A 19,932-nucleotide genomic window follows, 5' to 3' on the forward strand; every position below is an offset into this window, starting at 1 on the left:
TGCCCGCGGACCAGATCCACGACTGGGCTGACCTAGTTAAGATCTTCATGGGTAACTTCCAGGGAACTTACGTGCGCCCTGGGAACTCTTGGGACCTCAAAGGGTGTCGGCAGAAGCCCAATGAGTCTCTGCGCGACTACGTGCGGCGCTTCTCCAAGCAATGCACCGAGCTCCCCAGCGTCACCCATGTCGAGGTCATCAACGCCTTCCTCGAAGGAACGACATGCAGGAACCTGGTGCATGAGCTTGCGCGAAGCCATCCCGCCAATACTAACGAGCTGTTCGATGCCGCCACCAACTACGCCACCGGCGAGGAGGCAGTTGGTGCCATTTTTTACAACAAGGCGAACAAGCGCAAGGAAGGTGCGCCTGCAGAGGGCAGCAACGCCAAGACCAAAGCCCCCGCCAAAAAGCAAAAGCGGGGGAAGAAAGGAAAGAAGCCGGCCCCACCGAACCAGCGCGGACCGGGACAGGCGGAGGACTCACCTCCCGGCCCACGCTCTGCAGACAATCCCCATCACGTGGCCGTTTGCAGTGTGGGGATTGGACCTCGTTAGCCCGCTGCAGAAGGCGCCTGGGGGCTACACCCACTTGTTGGTGGCAATCGACAAATTCTCCAAGTGGATCGAGGCTCGACCCATCGGCAAGATCAAGTCTGAGCAAGCTGTTCTGTTCTTTACTGACATCGTCTTCAGGTTCGGGGTCCCGAATTCGATCATCACCGACAACGACACCCAGTTCATGGGCAAGAAGTTCATGGCGTTCTGTGACAGCTACCATATACGCGTGGACTGGTCGGCTGTGGCACACCCACAGACGAATGGGCAAGTAGAGCATGCCAATGGCATGATCCTTCAAGGCCTCAAGCCAGGGATCTTCAACAAGCTGAACAAATTTGGCCGGAGGTGGCTCACAGAGCTACCCTCGGTTATCTGGAGCCTGAGGACGACCCCAAGCAGAGCCACGGGCTTTACCCCGTTCTTCCTAGTCTATGGCGCCGAGGCCATGCTCCCCACGGACTTGGAGTACGGGTCACCGAGGCTCTAGGCATATCAAGAGCAGCAGAACCAGTGTTGGTGCTCCTTAAGTACCCATTTTATCCCTTGTTTATCCTTGATAATGGCATGAATTTAATATCAAAATCACTAACCGTCCTAACCCCGGCCTAATTATTGATCATTTTCACATTTGCACATATATTTTGGAGGAACTCCATTTTTGCAGGTTTTTGGCCTATTTTGGAGCATGAAATGACGAGGCCCGTGATCGAGCGCTACCACGGAGAAAGGCGAAGGCCAAAGCCCAAAGGAAGGACCAAAGCCCATGTTGATTCGAAGCTCATTCATGCACATCCATCCTCCAAGAGAGCCCAAAGGATCAAGCCCACGAAGATGAGATCAAGATACTTCGGGATTAAGCAAAGCAAATGAAGATTTAAGGAAGGATTCCTAATCCTATCCTTTCCTCGAAGATATCTCCAAGATAACGACGTCCAAAGGGGTGCAATCGTGAAGGACATAAACTCTAGAAGATGCGAGGAGTCTACACGCAAAAGATGAGATCGAGGCGGGCCCGAAAGAGGGTAGGCCGGCTGGCCTAGGCCCATGAGCCGGCCGGCCTAGCCCGTTTCCGAGGTGGTTCAACCTCCCCTTCGACCGGTGGCTTCCTCGGCTTATAAATAGCTCGCACCTTATTCAACTCGCGGCATCCATCCACCCAGAACTCGACGAAAACCTAGGGCCAAGACCGGAGGGAGACGACGGCCGCCGCAAGTCTTCGAAGTTGTCTAGGAGATGGCTTAGGCCGCCCCTAGCCACCATGGCCTCCCTGCGTGGTTGTGTCATGGTGGAGTTCATGAGCTAGTTGGAGTCGTCGATGGTATGTACTCGGTGGTGACGATCCAAACGAATCTATTATGTGAATAATGTATTCATGTCATCCGATCTATTTAGCGATCAAGTATCTCCTGGGTTGATGCTTGGGAGTACCTCTTTTGTTGATTTCGTTCTTTGTTTGATGCACTTGTTCTTAGATCTATTCTTAAGATAGGTCACTTAGGGTGTTCTTGTATCCGTGGTGGCTAAGGGTTCATGCCGGACATACCAAAGGGGTTCGACACATCTTCGTGCTCTGAAACTACTCTACCGATAGGGAGCGCCGTGACAGGGCATAGCCTGTGTAAGATTTGGGGTTTCGAGGGTCAATTTAGAGGTCGCGATTTAAAGAAGCTTTGGATGAGATGCATGTTGTGCTCACTCGTTTAGCTTGAACTACAACTAGAATGCGTATGATAGGCTTAGTCATACCTTCGGTCATGCTTTATCCTTACCGATGTTCATGGATGCGATCAACCTTTACACAACACTCATATCTATCAAAGGTTTACTCTATATGTGCAATTCATGCTTCATGTTAGGATAGATCCGTTAGATTAGATGGAAAACCTTAGGTAGTTCTTTGTCGATCCACGGATTGATAAACCTTAGGGGAGTACTCTAAGGGAAAAGCTACAACGATCCGTACGCTTGCGGTATATAAATTGGGGCGCTAAGGAGCGTCAACAAGCTTTTCTCGCGCCGTTGCCGGGGATCGGCAACTCAAATCTTAGGGCGATCTATCTAGTTTTTTGGACTAACCCTAATTTTTATTATTGCATATACCCTTGTTTTCTTGTTTGTGTCCTTGAAAGCAGGTGGAAAAAGCTAGACACCAAACTTGGACTTCAAGAAGTCCATAATCCACTTCAACAAATTTCAACAATCGGCAACAAGATGATCGAGGAGCCTCGACATGGAACATCGACAACGTCCACATCAACATGACGGCAACAACATCAAGATTCGCTCTTTAGTGGTAGGTGCTAACTTTTGTTAGTGGCCCAGCATCCGCTATCGAGTCCCCACTCACCAAAGCAAAAGATGATAAATAAGGTATGCCACCATGTCAATTAATTTTCAAGACTAATGTTTCTTGGAGATTTGTTTGTTCAAGCAATAGATGTGAAGTATGCCCCAAAAAAAAATCGTGCGATCGGATCATCATCATCTCCAAAGTGCTGCTGTTGTGATGATATTTTCGTCCATTATCAGAGAAGTACCATGAGATAAAATTGTATATTTTAAAGCTCCATCAAGTCTTCTTTCCAACGCATCAAGAATCGCGAATTTTGAAGATCGGTGTAAAGCGTTATGGTAAAATCTTTCAACGCTGCGCATTCTGAAATGTCTCGGGACAGAGCGTAGTGCCGGAGTAAAACGACCATAACTTCTTCATCCGGAGTCCGTTTGGGAACAATGACCACTCGTTGAAAAGGTAATTTCATAAGGCTTTCCATGGAGTAGAATTTTGGTACATGTTCTGTGCAGGATGATCAAGGAATTCAATGAAGAAGAGGCAGCAACAAACAATGGAGAAAGTGATGACGATGTCGCAAGATGTTTGGAGGACCTTGTGCACAAAAGGTGATGATTTGAAGTTGACTAACGCTGGAGGCAAAAATATTAGAGGAACCATGATGCCACCCATCTTCTCCATGGGATGCTCAAGAAGCTTCTAGTCGAGTGCAATCAAAGAAAGAGACCGCTCTGATCATCGACACGAAGCACGGGAGCCTCCTTCAATCCCGACACCTTAGGCAAATCAAGAACCATGGAGACAAACCATTGGAGCCATGCTACTCGCTGGTGAATCAATGGTGATGATCTTGAAGCCAAGGATGCACAACAAGACGCTCCGAAGACCACAAGATCAAGATCATTGACAGCTTCGGATCGATTTGTAAGAAGTCATTGTTATCATCAATATTCTGCTCGACCTTAGAAGAAAATTGCAGTATATTTTTGGATATTCAAAATCCCCATGAAGTTCTGGTTCCAACAAATCAAGAATGAAGTCAATCGAAGTTTCCTACAAGAAGTTATGGCCAAAACATCGAAGGTCGTGCACTCTGAAATTTTCTGGACAACACGCAGCGCAAAAGTAAAACGGTCATAACTCTCTCGTTTGGACTCCGTTTAAAGAGAATGACCACTTGTTGGAAAGGTAATTTCATATAATTTTCAATATATCTATATTTTGGTATATGTTCTATTCTGTATACAGGGGAAAATCCAAGGCAGGAGCAACATAATGGGAGCAAGATAGAGGAGATAACGATGACGACTACGAGGAGGAGCTTGAGTAATGCTTTCATCAAGCGTACATGATCAAATTCAGAGGAGAAGAACAAAACAAAGACCCCAAGAACATCGACAAATAAAGACACAAGCGGTGTACCTTCGACAGATGAAGATGTTGCAAGCAAACCACGATGGATTACAAGAGGCGACATCAAGCTGCATGGAACACCTTCATCTCTTGCATGAAGGACCATGGCTTCGCGTCAATTTGAAGGTAAGAAAGTCGAGCTCTATGACTTTAAATGAAGCACTTTGCGGGAGGCAACCCGATCTTTTATTTTATTAATATGACTGTCTACATTGCACTCTTTAATCGGAATATCAAGTAACATTGTACCATTGCTCTAATAAAAACCACAACTTCATGTTGTTCATTCATCCCTAGCAGGGTTTCTTGGGATATCTTGATTCTCTTTATGATGATTGAAGGGTTGGCAACAATGAATAAGGAATCGATCGGAAGTTCGCGCCAATCGATCTTCTGTTGAGGGAGCACTTTGTTATTTGATCTTGGGAAACTTGTAGACCTTTTTTGTGTGCCTATTAGTGTTTTGAGTCTTTCTCTTTGTGTCTTTTTAGAGAGATTTATGAAGCATTGCACCATCCTTTGATTCTAAACTTGTGGCTAGTTAACTTAGGCTAACTTTTTGTTTTGTTTTAGACCACCTCATCATGTCATATCATTTTGTTCACCCACCCCGTGTTGCATTGCATACCATGTTGTTCGTCTCACCCTTGCATTGCATGTTGCATTAAAATTTTTTTTCTAAAAACATTGACTAGCCTTGCTTTTGAAATCCTAAAACCCTCAGGAAAACCACTCATAGAGCAATCCTAAAACCATAGGTTATGTTTTTCATTAAAAAAAAATCTAACTTTTGTTTCTCTCTAGTTTTCTAAAACCTCCTTAGATAGAATTTCTATACCCAACTCTTCAAAATTTTTGTTTTAAGCCAAAAAAATATAGGAAACCCATAAACCTACTTCTAAAACCTTGTTAGCTCGGTTGCTTGGTCTTTTTCGATTAATAACCTCTTCATTGAAAAAAGCCTTACTTCTTATGAAGTGTCGCGGAGGCTTTTTGTCACTCTTAGCAATTGTTTTTTAATAAGCTAGTTGCAGAACAACATCGAAATGTCCTTTCAACCTTGCTAACACTTGTTTTTTTGCTAACTTTGCATTTGCACTTTGCATCCATTCCATTGTTCATGCCCTCATTTTGCTAGCTTGGTCTCAATCTTATTGATGTATGCTTTCCTATCCATGTAATGCTTATCATGATAGCATTTACCTTTTGCAATCTTGTATAAACGTGGTGTTTAAACTTGTTTGCGGACCTCCATCTTTAAGCTCTTTTGACCAAGATAGCAATCCATTTTGTTCTCATGTTGCTTTAGGTTGATTTATAAGCTTTGCAATGCGCTTTACCTTTCTTGCGTCGTGAAGAATTTTTAACCTTGAAATGAACATGGTGTTTTGACCTCGGTTATATCTTTATGGCTATATAGAAAATTAAGCAACCTAGTTGTAAACATGGTATTTAGAACTTGGTGCAAACATTGTCATTGTTTATATATATTCCTTTCATCTGCATTTACACTTGCACACACGTACACTCATCAAATTTCGCTAAGCTAGCTATCCAACAAGTTGAGATTCTAGAGATGGTTGGTTTGTTGGCATTTGTCTCTACTCCCGACCGTCACCCCGGGGGTAGTGTGTGCACTTGATTGTTTTGCAGGCATGACAAAGTGTTCCCATGAATTTGTGATCAAAGAAGAAATCAAATTCGTCAACATCTCCAAAGTTTGAGAGCAAGCCCCGCTGTTTTCATCAAATTTTGCACATGGACATAGACATACAAGGAAGAACAAGTTGATATTCAGAAGCTCCATGAAATTCCCGTTCCAACGCATACAAGATCAATTAATTTGAAGACCCGTATAAGGAGATATGGCAAGAACATTGGACGTTGCGCGTTCTGAAATTCGTCAGAATCAATTTTGGGCGAATGAAGACTCGTTGGAAAGGAAAATTCATGCACTTCGCAATGGAGCAATGTTTCAGTACATGTTCTGTTCTGGAAATTCAAAGAAAAATTCGTGAAAATGAGGCTGCAATGGGACAATGAGGAATTGAACGAGGCGACGACGATGTGAAGCAATGATTGGGACCATGACTTAGTACAAGAAGAAGTTGAAGGAAATTGAGGCAACAAAGGTGAAGACACATTGAAGATGATATTCATACACATGAGGGAAGGACTTGAAGAATTGCAAGATGGTCCATCTCCTCCTTCCACGCCTAGCATCATGCTAAGCATGGGGGAGGATTTCGTGGACAAGGAAAAAAGATCTCATGGAGTAAGATAATCACGGTTGCCACAAGATGCTCATAATTCTTCTTCCATACTTAGCACAATGCTTAAGTATGGGGGAGGCCGTGCTACACTTCATTACGAGCATCGAGAAGGATGGTAATTCTTCCTCAACTCTCTCTTTTCAAAATGCTTGTATATATATGCCTTCAACCATAGATGCAACCTTTGTATATATCTCTCAACCTATCACATGGCTTCTAGTAGGATAACCTAGTTTTGTTTTTGTTTTCAGTAAGTGTAGGATCACCATAATTTGTGCTCACCACATTGATACATTTTGGCAATGTCTTTTGCTTATGGAAAAATGATGAAAGTTGCTGCTTTGTTTTACCTACGCTATGTTGTATATGGCTTGACCATTTGCTCTCAATTAAATGGAATTAAAATGATTAAATACCGGCTCTTTTATTTGTGGAGGTTAAATGACTAAATTCTAGACCCACATATTCTATGTTGCTCTTTGATTTAAGTCTACCGATGACCTTACACCTTGTGTTGTTTAATTTGAAAACTTAATTCCTATGCTATCTACATTTGTGAATCTCTTGCAAAGTTCTACCTACCAAAGCCTATACATACATATTCTTTCATGCTGAAACCTTTAAATTGCAAACTTATATTTTGATGAGTTGGATTAAGATTGATTTCTTTGGTATGAGACTAAGAAGCTGGTCATTCTGTTTTTTTTGTGTAACCTTATTTTTGCTAGCCTATTTATCCATGCATTGTGAGTTTTTACTTCGGGAATTTTGCAAACCTCGCTGGATATCCACCCTAAACCAAAAATATCTTTTTGTGATTGCCTCCTTGACCACAACCCAATTTGAGTATGGATTATCATTTCGACGGAATCAAAATAATCAAGGGCACCATATAAAGAAAAGTTTTGGGAGACAAAGCTCCCCGGAGATTCAAGCAGTTCTACGAAGAAGAAGGTGAATTTGAGATACTTACCCTAGCTAGTTGGTTCTCCCACTATTCATACTCGAGGACGAGCATTCATTCAAGCATGGGGGGATGGCTGGGTAAGTATTCTATGTTATCAAAAGTTCTAAGGAGCAAAAAGAAAGAGAAAAATAGAAAAATGAAAAAAAGAGAAAAGAAAAGAAAAATGAAAGAAAAAAAGAGAAGAATAAAATGCTCCTTAATTCTTTTTGGCTTCATTAATTTTCCATGTTACTTTGAAGAACTATTCCATACTCAAATCTTCCAACCATATGCAATCCGATAACGAGAACTTCATTTGTGTCTCGGGATCATCCATTTGCCACTTGCTCATGTCCACCTATCTAAATGTGTGTGTTTCATCTTTCTCCCTCTCCAACATTATTTTCCAATGGCCTTTTTGGCTAGTCTCGGTAATTCCATTAGATCTCTCTCTTAGTTTGATAATATTTCAAGTATAATGTTTTGCTAGGATTGTTTTTACCTACCAAGCTCCACATAAGCCATCCACTTTTATATATGAGTAGAATAGGTTGAAGACAATCTAATGTAGGCTTGAGCGACTTGATGAGATGCGTGTTTGAAGTTCGCTTAAGTTTGAGAGCATTGCATTTATTTGTTATTGTGGCTTGTTCTTTAATTGCCAGTCTATCTTCCATAATGAAAAAGTAGCCGGTCACAACATGAACTTAAACGCTAAATACTTGAGAGAGCAATATGTCTTGTTATGTATGACTAAGTGCAGAGAGGACATTGAGGGGCAACGCTGATTTCTTTATAAGCAAAGCTCCTGGACTTACTCGAGGACGAGCAAGGTTTAAGCATGGAGGGAATGTTGGCGCTTCTTAAGTACCCATTTTATCTCTTGTTTATCCTTCATAATGGCATGAATTTAATATCAAAATCACTAACCGTCCTAACCCCGGCCTAATTATTGGTCATTTTCACATTTGCACATATATTTTGGAGGAACTTCGTTTTTGCAGGTTTTTGGCCTATTTTGGAGCATGAAATGATGAGGCCCGTGATCGAGCGCTAACACGGAGAAAGACGAAGGACAAAGCCCAAAGGAATGACCAAAGCCCATGTTGATTCGAAGCCCATTCATGCACATCCATCCTCCAAGAGAGCCCAAAGGACCAAGCCCACGAAGATGAGATCAAGATACTTCGGGATTAAGCAAAGCAAATGAAGATTTAAGGAATGATAGGATTTAAGGAAGGATTCCCTATCCTATTCTTTCCTCGAAGATATCTCCAAGATAAAGACGTCCAAAGGGGTGCAATCGTGAAGGACATAAACTCTAGAAGATGCGAGGTGTCTACACGCAAAAGATGAGATCGAGGCGGGCCTAAAAGAGGGTAGGCCGGCTGGCCTAGGCCCATGAGCCGGCCGGCCTAGCCCGTTTCCGAGGTGGTTCGACCTCCCCTTCGACCGGTGGCTTCCTCGGCTCATAAATAGCTCGCACCTTATTCAACTCGCGGCATCCATCCATCCAGAACTCGACGAAAACCTAGGGCCAAGACCGGAGGGAGACGATGGCCGCCACAAGTCTTCGAAGTTGTCTAGGAGATGGCTTAGGACGCCCCTAGCCACCATGGCCTCCCTGCGTGGTTGTGTCATGGTGGAGTTCATAAGCTAGTTGGAGTCGTCGATGGTATGTACTCGGTGATGACGATCCAAACGAATCTATTATGTGAATAATGTCTTCATGTCATCCGATCTATTTAGCGATCAAGTATCTCCTGGGTTGACACTTGGGAGTACCTCTTTTGTTGATTTCGTTCTTTCTTTGATGCACTTGTTCTTAGATCTATTCTTAAGATAGGTCACTTAGGGTGTTCTTGTAGCCGTGGTGGCTAAGGGTTCATGCCGGACATACCAAAGGGGTTCGACACATCTTCGTGCTCTGAAACTACTCTACCGATAGGGAGCGCCGTGACAGGGCGTAGCCTGTGTAAGATTTGGGGTTTCGAGGGTCAATTTAGAGGTCGCGATTTAAAGAAGCTTTGGATGAGATGCATGTTGTGCTTACTCATTTAGCTAGAACTACAACTAGAATGCGTGTGATAGGCTTAGTCATACCTTCGGTCATGCTTTATCCTTACCGATGTTCATGGATGCGATCAACCTTTACACAACACTCATATCTATCAAAGGTTTACTCTATATGTGCAATTTATGCTTCATGTTAGGATAGGTCCGTTAGATTAGATGGAAAACCTTAGGTAGTTCTTTGTCGATCTACGGATTGATAAACCTTGGGGGAGTACTCTAGGGAAAAGCTACCACAATCCGTGCGCTTGTGGTACATAAATTGGGGCGCTAAGGAGCGTCAACAACCAGCAAGCCCGCGAGGACTCGCTGGATCAAGTGGATGAAGCTCGAGACGTGGCGCTCCTACACTCCGCGCGTTATCAGCAGTCCCTGCGAAGATACCAAGCGTAGAGAGTTTGACGCCGAGACCTCAATAAGGGCGACCTGGTGCTGAGGCTTCGGCATGACAACATGGGCTGCCACAAGCTTTCACCACCGTGGGAAGGCCCATACATCATCGCCGAGGTGCTCAAGCCCGGCACGTACAAGCTGGCGATCAAAAACGGCGAATTCTTCACCATTGCTTGGAATATACAGCAGCTACGTCGCTTCTATCCTTAGAGTTCCAAGCTATTTGTACATCGTTTATACTCATATTTACGATTTCCCGAAACAATAAAGGAGTACACTTTACTTGTTTATTTTTTGGGAACTTTCCAGACCCTCGGGGGCTCGGATACGCACGAACACTGAGGTACGCCTGGCTTTACCCTCGGCAAAGCCAAGCCTCCCTCGGGGCTACTATGGGGGGAACCCCCGAACGTCCCCAAAAATCGCCAATGTTTTTTCAAAAAATTTCCGTATCTAAGTTTCTCGTATACTTGGGAAAACGGATGCGAGGCATAAGCAACCACGGTATGGGGCCGGCCGAGTCGCGGGGCCACCTACGCCTCCGGGATATGGCACCCCCTCACGACCCTACGCCTAAGTCGATTATGAACGTGAAATCCCACGCAGAAGTTTACCTAAGTCGCATACGAGAACACGGAAATAGAGTAAAGAAAATAAAGGCTCGAACACATAAAGCCTCGATGGGCCACACTGTCGATTTACAATAACGAATTTCTTAGTCCAAAAAGTACAATCACAACAAGTACTAACTTATTACATAGGCTCCGAGGCCCAGACTACCAACAGGTTATCATCCCCCCCCTTGTGGGTCTTCAACGGCATCGAATTCAGCTATGGGGGGATGCCGGCTTCAAGCTTCCCGGCCAGGACGGTGGCAAACCCCTCGACGGTGGTGTCGGCGTCGTTCATGATGGCCGACGCGGTGTCTGGGCTGGCGTCGTTTGGGACCACATACCCCGACGACACCCTCTGGAGGTCCATGATATAGTGCATCGAGGCTACAGCAAGGGCTCGAAGGACACCGAGGCGGAAGGTGCTCTTGGCGTGCTCGGCGATCCGGCCGCCTAGCGTCTGCAGGCGGCTGATCACCGAGCTACCAGACACGGCGCCGTCCCCCTCGAGCTCCTGGCACACGCTCACAGTGGTCTGCTCCAGTTCAGCATATTCAGCCTGCGCCGTCATGAGCGCGGCGTTGACAGCCACCTTCGCCGCAGCCTCGTCCGCCACTTTCTACCTCAGCTCTGATCAGAGGAACCGAGATAAGCTGCGATAAATTCAGATCGAACGACAATGAAATTTCGAACACTCACCCGCGACATTTTTCTGTGCCTCTTCCTGCTGGACCCGGGCAGCCTCCTCGAGCGAGGACAAGGAGTCCTCCTTCTCCTTGAGGACGGCCTCTGCGTTTCGGATGGCCACCTCCTTTTCCTCGAGGGCTTTGCCCTTCTCCTCAAGGGTCCTAGTCAGCGTAGCTACGGTCGCCTTCTCGCGCTGGAGCTCGGCCTCCTTGCCTTGGAGCTTGGCCTCCTTGTGCTGGAGCTCAGCCTCCTTCTGCTCGAACACCGTCCTCACACGCTGTAGCTCGGCGGTCTGCGCTTCGGCCTCCTGAGCCTTCTGCTCCGCCGCGGCCCTCTGGATGTCGCGCTCCCTCGCGGTCCGCGTCAGCTCCTCCTCAAGCATGCGCTGGCACGCTCCCAGGTTGGTCAACTGGGTGTTGGCGTCGATATTCCGAAGCACCAGGTCGGCGTTGTACTGCCCAAGCCAATGCATTTGGGAGTATAGCCGGGTTAGCTCGGCGCTCTTTCTGTGCGAAATGTCCCTCAGCTGCTACAAGCGGAAGAGCGTGAGTAAAGTACAGGAAAACAAAAACCGAACACAAGCGATTCCCAGGGAAAGGCGCTTACATTATTGATCTGGAAACTCGTCGTTCTATGGCTCTCCAAGGCGCGGTCGAGGTGGTTATGAATCCGAGAGCCGACCTCAAACTGCGCCTCCCAGACGTCTTCCTCCTCCTGCTCGTTGCGAAGAAACTCCAAGGGGACCCCGGACTGGATAATCACCCCACAGCGGGGCCCCTCGGACGTCCCCACGCTAAGTACCTCTTTGGAGGCCGACACAAACTCGGGGATCTAGTCGGCGGCACTGGCAGCAGCAGCAGGATCGATGTCCCTTGAGTCCCCGAACTCATCGCTGCTCTCCGGTAGCTGCACCACCGGTACCACGTTCACCGACGCCGTTTGCGCCGGTGTCGCTGCAACAACACCCTCGTCCCCGGCCCTTGCAGGCTCTAGGACGCAGGTTTCCTCTACTGCCGGTGCCCGCCCTTGGCGCCGACTCCTCCTCCATGACACCCTCGACCTCAGCTCTCGGGGGCTCGGGGGCGGGGGTTTCCTCCTCTCTTTGGCTGGCGGGGCGCTCCTGCGCGCCCCCACCAGCTCCTCCTCCTTCGACCGGCTGGGCGGTGCTATCTGCGTCGTCCCAACCAGCCTCGATTTCAATGTCCGGCCGGGCGGCGTCATCCACGCCACCTCGGCCGACCTCCACCTCGGCATCGGCCTGAGCGGCTGTTACAACGCCGCTCTGACCGGCGTCACCCCCACTCTCCGGCACTCAAGCCTGTTGGACCTTTTGGGCCCCTCGGGCCATAGCCTCCTGGAACTTCGCGGCCTCCGCCACTATGTCCACTACAGGCCGGTCTTGAGGGCCTTGGTCGGCACAAGCTGGGCCGCATCCTTGGCAATGGCCCCGGAACTGGGTGATCGGGAAGAGGCATTGAAGTCAACAAGACTGGAGGGTCGATTAAACAAATTAGAAGGATGAAATCAAGATCACTTACCCTGACCGGGCGCTCATGCTGCGCTTGCCCGGGTCGCTCCTCCAGGCCCGTGGCACAATGACAACTCCCGATGACTGGCCCGAGGGCACCTCCCTCGGGTCGGCTTGGCGCCTCGAGGCCATCTGCGTAGGCGTCTCTGCGCTCGCCGCGGACCCACGCCTGTCGCCACCTCGTCGTTGTCCGAGAAGTTGAGCTTAGCGTCCGAGGAGTCTTCCTCCTCGATGGACTCGGGTGTGGCGGGCCGCGGCTTTCCCTCCGCGTGGACGATCTTGCATGCCTTCTCGTGCTTTTTCTTCCTCTTCCTCTTCCTAGCGGTGGCTTTCTTCGTCGCGTCCTTCTGTTTCTTCATCGCCTCTGCGTGCAGGCGGTTGACTTCGCGTTCCTCCGGGACCGGGGGCTTCGAGGTGTAGCCCTTGCAGCTCACCCCTGCAAATGCAACCAAGTCAGGATCAAGGAGTGGGGAGAGGAGTAGCACAAATCAACGGCAAATTGAAACTTGAACTCACCATAGAAAGGTACCCCGTCTCGGGGCGCATCTTGATCTTCCAGAGATCATCTGGGTTGTCGGGGAACTCCGCCACCGCATTCTTCGTCCTCCGGGCAGCGAGGGTACGAGGGAGCGGCACGTCCGACATCCTCGAACCCTCGGCCGGGGCCTCGGGGGTGAGCTCGAAGATCGGCAGCCTCATCTCCAAGAGAGGGATCACCCACTGCCGATGGAAGTTTGCGATGACGGCCGCCACCGTCAACCGCTTCCTCGCCAGACTCTGCAACGCGTTGGTGAGCACCTCGAGCCTGGCCTTGTATGGCGGGGGCGATACCCCCCAGTCCAACTTCTCCGACCTCTCCCGGAGCACCTTGTTGGTGAACGCCGGGGCCGGTTGCTGAAGTTGCGCAGGTAAAACCACCCTCAGGTCCACCCGGCGTTGTTCGTCGTCATTCTATTAGGGATGTACAAATTCTTCCGGTATGGGCGCACATGGAGCATCAGACCGCCTGCGCAGGCGAACCTCTTCGGCTGGCCCCGCACGTTCTCGATGTAGAGCTCACCGCGGAACAAGTGGATCCACAGATCCCAGTGTGCCTCGATCCCAAGGTAACCCTCGTGGAGGGCGACGAAGACCGCCGCCTGCAAGATGGAGTTGGGGCCGAAGTTGTGCAACTCCACTCTGTAGTAATTGCACAGCGCCCGCATGAATCTGCCGATGGGGACGCCGAATCCCCGCTCGTGGAGCCGCACGAGGCTCACGATGTAGCCGTCGTGGGGACTCGGATCGGTCTCCTTCGGCCGCGGGGGAATCCACGCCGGACGCTCCGAGTTGTGGTTCATCGGAAGCAGCCTCTCCGCGACTAGCTGCTCCAAGACCTCCATGGTGGCGGTGGACTTCCCCCATGACAATGGCTCTTGGACATCCGACATCGCTTCAAACTGTCGGGGAATGCGAGGAAGCAAGCTCTAAGATGGCTAAAGTGCGCTCTTGCTCTCTCCTTCTTCCTCCTCTGGCTCTCGACTTTGGGCTCGGGATGCAGGGGAGGCGGAGGAGGCAGGGGAGACAAAGGCAAACAGGCCAGGTGAGCCCAAACAATCCCCCCTTCCTCGCTTTTATCCATCAAGACGTGCGGATTCGCCGCCGTGGCCAAAATCCACCGCATTGAATGCGGTAGATTTCACTATCGCCGACAGCTGGGCCCCATGACTGCGGAGTCCCCCACGCGCGCACTTGGCAATAATTATGGCGCGGTAACCGACGGGTGTGGCGTGACTGTAGCACTTTCCCATCCGTCAGCCGCCGCCCATGTCTCTTCGCCTACCCGAGGTAGCCGCCTGAAAAGGCACGCCCGCACTGCACCGCACGTACCGGGCCACGTCGCCCACGACCAGCAGAAGACCCGCGCGCACAACCCGCGACTCTGCGCTGTTTGCAAATCGTGACGGAACATTCCCTTCGGGGGCTCTTCACCCTCGAAGGAGCCTTATTCCGAGGTCTTACTGATCAATTGTTCGAAGCCTGGCCCGTCGAGGGTTCGACAAGCGCCCCAGATCGCTAGAGTCAGGGACTGCATGGTTGTGCCGTACAAGCTACCCTCGAACACGGAGTTCGAGACATCCTACGCAGTGTTCAAGGCCAGTCGAGGGTGCCTAGCAGGGGGATCCCATCGAGGGAGAGCATCGAGCCCTCGGACCCTATCGAATGGGTCTGAGCCCCACCTAGCGAACCTTTGCGAGCGCTTTATGTGACGTGTCCACGGACCACGAGCCGACCCTTATCGAATGGGGCACAGACGTCCACTTGAACCACCCGATAACAACTCATTGAAGCAGCCATAGCTCGCGGCCCGGGCATGGGTAGTATGGTGCGCTTCACCCCTCCTCCCTGTGGAAGGGCGACGAGGGTCATAATAAAAGTCGAGGGTCCTCTGAACACCTTCACGTAGTCCAGGGCTCGGGGGCTCCTCGCACACCGCGGCTCAGGCCGCACCCTCGAATGGATCGACAACCATCGATTGTGAAGCTCCACGTGTTTAGCCAAAAAAACCCACTCTTAACGCGTGCCCGCTAGATGGTTCAACAGGACCCTGAATCGCTGCACCAGCACGAAAAATGCCGAGGCCGGCTGAAAGGAACGCCGATGATGGCTGAAAAGGAAGCTGAGCAGCCTCCCCAGTAAAGAAACCAAGCGAGGTGACGTTTATAGCCCTTGGACGAGTGCAAACACTCCTCCAAGGCCTCGGGGGCTACACCCGCGGGTCGGCTGACGTGCCCCCCATGGAGGAAACTTCACACATTCGAGGATCAAAATCCTCTGCAGGCCTGCTTGAGCGCCCCCAGCAGCACGATGTCGACACGCCCAGCGGCGGCGCCATGGTGCTCGAGGCGACTATGATCTGCATAGGCAACTCGGAGTGGCCACCTCACTGCTTCTCCAGCAACAAACCCCGATCCCGGATCAGACTCCTCTAACAATGCCCCCCGGAGCACCATTGCGTCCCCGCCGAGCAAACCAAGACCACCGCGGTCAGTACACGAGTCACACCCTCGAAGGGCTAAGCCTCTGCAGGGCTGACGCTCACCTTACACCCTCGGTCATCCTCTACGCAAAGAAGAGGGAGACTTTATTGCTCTTAGCAAACAAAAGATTACAAAGGGTTACCGGCTTGAAGCCGTCGAAAGGTACAAACGCATTGCCACATGCGTGGCAATTTTCCCTGTCTTGGGGAGGAACGAGCGCCGATGAAGAGCACCGAGTCCTTGGCCGACATTACGGCCAGGCTGCTCGGGATTGCGAGGAGCAGCCCCAAGACCGCACGGGTCCAGCGGGATGCCCTTCTCGCAAGCTTTCTTCTAGCTTCTCCTCCACCGAAGACTTTGCGGGGGGCAAGCTGGCGGATAGCACCCTCTACGCCACCTCCCCGAGAGCGACATTGTCGCCAAGAGGGATGATGCGAAGAACGGCCGCCAAACCTGGCGCCGACGCCATGGTCAGGCGTCTCAACGCCCCTTCAGGCTGAGGGACATCGCAGAAGTAGGACCCCCACAGGCCCAATGTTCTTCTGCTACTCCCATTGAAGCTGGGGGACGGTGAGCACGCCCTCTCTAGCTTTCCCCCCGCCGCTCGCAAGCATTCTTCTAGCATCAGATCCTAACGAAGCCAGGCCACCCCGTCCGGGGGCCGGCCATGACAGACGAAGGGACACATTACGAGACTTAGGCGAAGCTAGAAGTAAGAGTAGGGAAGTTGGAGAGGAAAAGGAGTCCCACGACCCCTATTTATAGCTGCGCCGGTCGCCAAGCCTTAAGCCTGTCGCAGGGAGAAGGCTTGGACCGCCTGTGATGGTGCGGCACCCCACGAGCGAAAGATGCCCTCGATTACCATGCCGAGACGTGACAAGACAGGGCAAAGCCGAGCCCCTAGACGCAGAGCAGCGCAGCATCGGCGCTGGTCGACTGCCCTCGAACGGCGCATCGCAAGGCAACCAGGGAGAGTAGGGCTGAGACCCTGCACGCGGGACAGCGCAGCATTGACACCGGCTGCAGAGCAGCAGGCGCCATCACAACCCTGCCATGCTCAGCACGCTGACGCGTCTCGTCACCAAGACAAAACAAGAAGGGGCGCGTGCCTCGGAGTACTTTTTCTGCGGGCACACTACCCCGACCGGCGAGTTGTCACATCCACCAGGCAAGCGCCCGGACACGCCCGGCGGGAACGTAACGCCGATCGATCACATCACGGGGGGTAAAATTGCCAAAATACCCTTTGGCCGAATCCCCTGACTCGACCAAAGCCTCGGGGGCTACTGTCGGGTACCATGATTAGGGGCACCCTAATCAAAGGACTAAAATCACCCTAAAAACGCAAACACATGTTAGGCAACCGGGCCCATGAAGGCCAACAACCTCCTTCCAATCCGGAAGAAAGGAAAGGACTCAAAGAAGCCAAATACGTGGCCCACGTACACAATGCGGCCCATCCGCACCCCCCTCGAACCCGCGACGCGATCTCCGCCTCGCTCGAGGGCTCCCCGCCGAGACCCTCGACCGCGGCCCGCGTCTCCGCCTTGCTCGAGGGTAGCGAGCCTACCCTCGGGGGAGCGGATCATCTCCGCCTCGCTTAAGGCCACCCCTCGATGGAAAGGACAAACGGCCCTTCCACTCACCCGCCCCGCCGTACGGAGGCATTAAATTCCAACCACTCATCCACAGCGCCCGGGTCAGACGGCGTCAGGCCGCCATTCCTCACAGTGGCTGTGACCGGAGTCCCGTCTGCCAACTCCGGTCACTGCCCCGCCATACCGGACGCTGTGGCGATACTGTAGGAACCTGCGACGCAGTGCAAGGCATGCTCGGCATTGCTCCGGCCACTGTACTGCCAACTCCCCATACCTCCTTCAAGCTTTCCCCTCCGCGGAGCCCTCGAGTGGCATGGACACGACCCTCGGAAGCGGCTCCGGCCTTGACCAGGACGAGACCTTGGCCCATAGGACCCTCGGAACGTCGCCACGCCACGCCTGGAGGACGGTACCTCCTACAACAATGACCATGCCGCCTGCTGGAGCTACAGGGACGCCGGCGCGATCTCCGCAAGGCCAAGGACGACGCCCGGGATGACGGCCACACCAGGCACGATACCCCACAGTGTACTTTCCACAGTGCTCGACCACTGCACCCCCGCGATTCGGGGAGAAGACGACGACTTCCACGACTTCCTGTGCATGTACACTGCCCCTCCTTGTGTCTATAAAAGGAGGAGGTGGGCTTTCCCTTAAGGGGGTCGGTCGATCGATCCTAGCAGCACACAACCCTTAGCACCACTCACAGAGCACATACGCTCTTCTGAGCCCCGATATTGGCACTCACCTCAATCAACTCCTCGAGCAGAGACCTGGGAGCTTCCCTCCCTCTCTCGCCTCGCTTGTACCCCCTACTACAAGCACCCCCGGTGCAAGACAGTACAGTGCTCTCGCACACCCCTTTGCTGGACGTACGGCCTCACGGCCGGAACCAGGATAAGCCCGTGAGTTACTGTGTTGCCTCTTGCATCAACTATCTGGGACGAGGAACACGCAACATAATCACTAGTTGGGTCCGGACCGCCGGGTCAGGACACCGACAGATGTAGTGTATGAAACATCTGCTGAATTTCATTGCGCCTCTATTAATTCTTGGCCTGATACTCACATCCATGTCATCTAGCGCAGCAGACCAAAAGGAGGTGAGTTTACTTTGTTAACTCAGCTAGAAATAATTACGCAAATCATTAGTTCATTTGCTCTTTTCCTGGTAACCTATGTTTCTTGGGCTATGTTTAATTCTATAGAACATGTAAGCCTATGTTTTTTTTGTTTGGTTCACACTTGCATAATTAGTTTGCCCCAAAAGCTTCAGAGGAAATAGAGGAAAAGACTACATCACCATCGAAATGACTTTAAAAGCCTAAGTTCTGTAATCTGTATTTAAGCCCCTATCATCTACAGACTCTCTATATTAGTTAGCTAGCATTAGATAATACACACACTGTACTTATGATTATGAATTTTTATCATGAACCTGAGAAATAGTAGCTAGAGTACCATCATTTTCCACTTAAATGGTTTTCACATTTTGGCTACACTAGACCATTTATAGCACATCTATAGCATCAACTCATTTGTGTTGATAATATCACCTCCTTTTTTTTTTTTGCATTCATTTGCACATGTGTTTTTGATGGTTTTGCTGAAATCACTGAGTGATGTGGCTGGAACTTTAATTTCAAATGATCTCAAGAACTACCATTTGCATAATGCATACACATGTGCATCATTGTTGTGATTGCTCTAGGCAACTATGTCTCCTGCTAGCATAATCAGTTGAAAAGTTAGATTGACATATATGGTTACATCTAATCACACATGTTGGTTAAGTCTGCTGCATGGCATCCCACTAAATTTGTCAATATGCTGCTGAAGAGGCCCTCAACGTCTTATTAAAATGATTCAAAAGATAAGCTATCTAACTTTATCATAATGACCGCGAATGGAAGGCACAAAGAAGAATTATTTATTAGGCCATTCATTGATGTCATGCTGAGCATGTCCATATATTATGTATCCTAAAAATTGGTTTCATATATGTACTTTCTTGAGACATGCAGATAACCAGTCCATTCCTTGTAGACTTATTAGTAATGAAATCTAGTTCCATTTACTTAACCTTGAAGTTATAAAGCAAATTTTGACATGGTAGGTGGATGTACAAAGTGGTTGTATCACTCCACAGTGAATGCAGGAACATGATGGAGAATGAGGCTAGAAAAGATATAATATGACTATATGATGCTTGATCATAGTTTGCTGGGATGCACAGGATCCTAGAACGCCAGTCCTTGAACAAATTAATTATAATGAGATGAGATAGAATAGAAATTTTGTTATGAGACCGCTTGTAACAAGTTTATTCAATTCATATAATCATGTAGAATAAATCTATGTTACAAATACAATAGCATATATTAAGAATATTATTTTGCCCATAGCAACGCATGAGCCAGTACCTAGTCCACTATAAAAAAAGATTTGGAAAACAAGTATGGTCGCATACCTAATTTTTTTTAAAAAATTAGCATGGTCTTGTGTAAAATCAACCTTTGTATTTTCATTTCTTGTCA

Source organism: Panicum virgatum, chromosome 5N (assembly GCF_016808335.1).
Source record: "Panicum virgatum strain AP13 chromosome 5N, P.virgatum_v5, whole genome shotgun sequence".
Taxonomy (NCBI): domain Eukaryota; kingdom Viridiplantae; phylum Streptophyta; class Magnoliopsida; order Poales; family Poaceae; genus Panicum; species Panicum virgatum.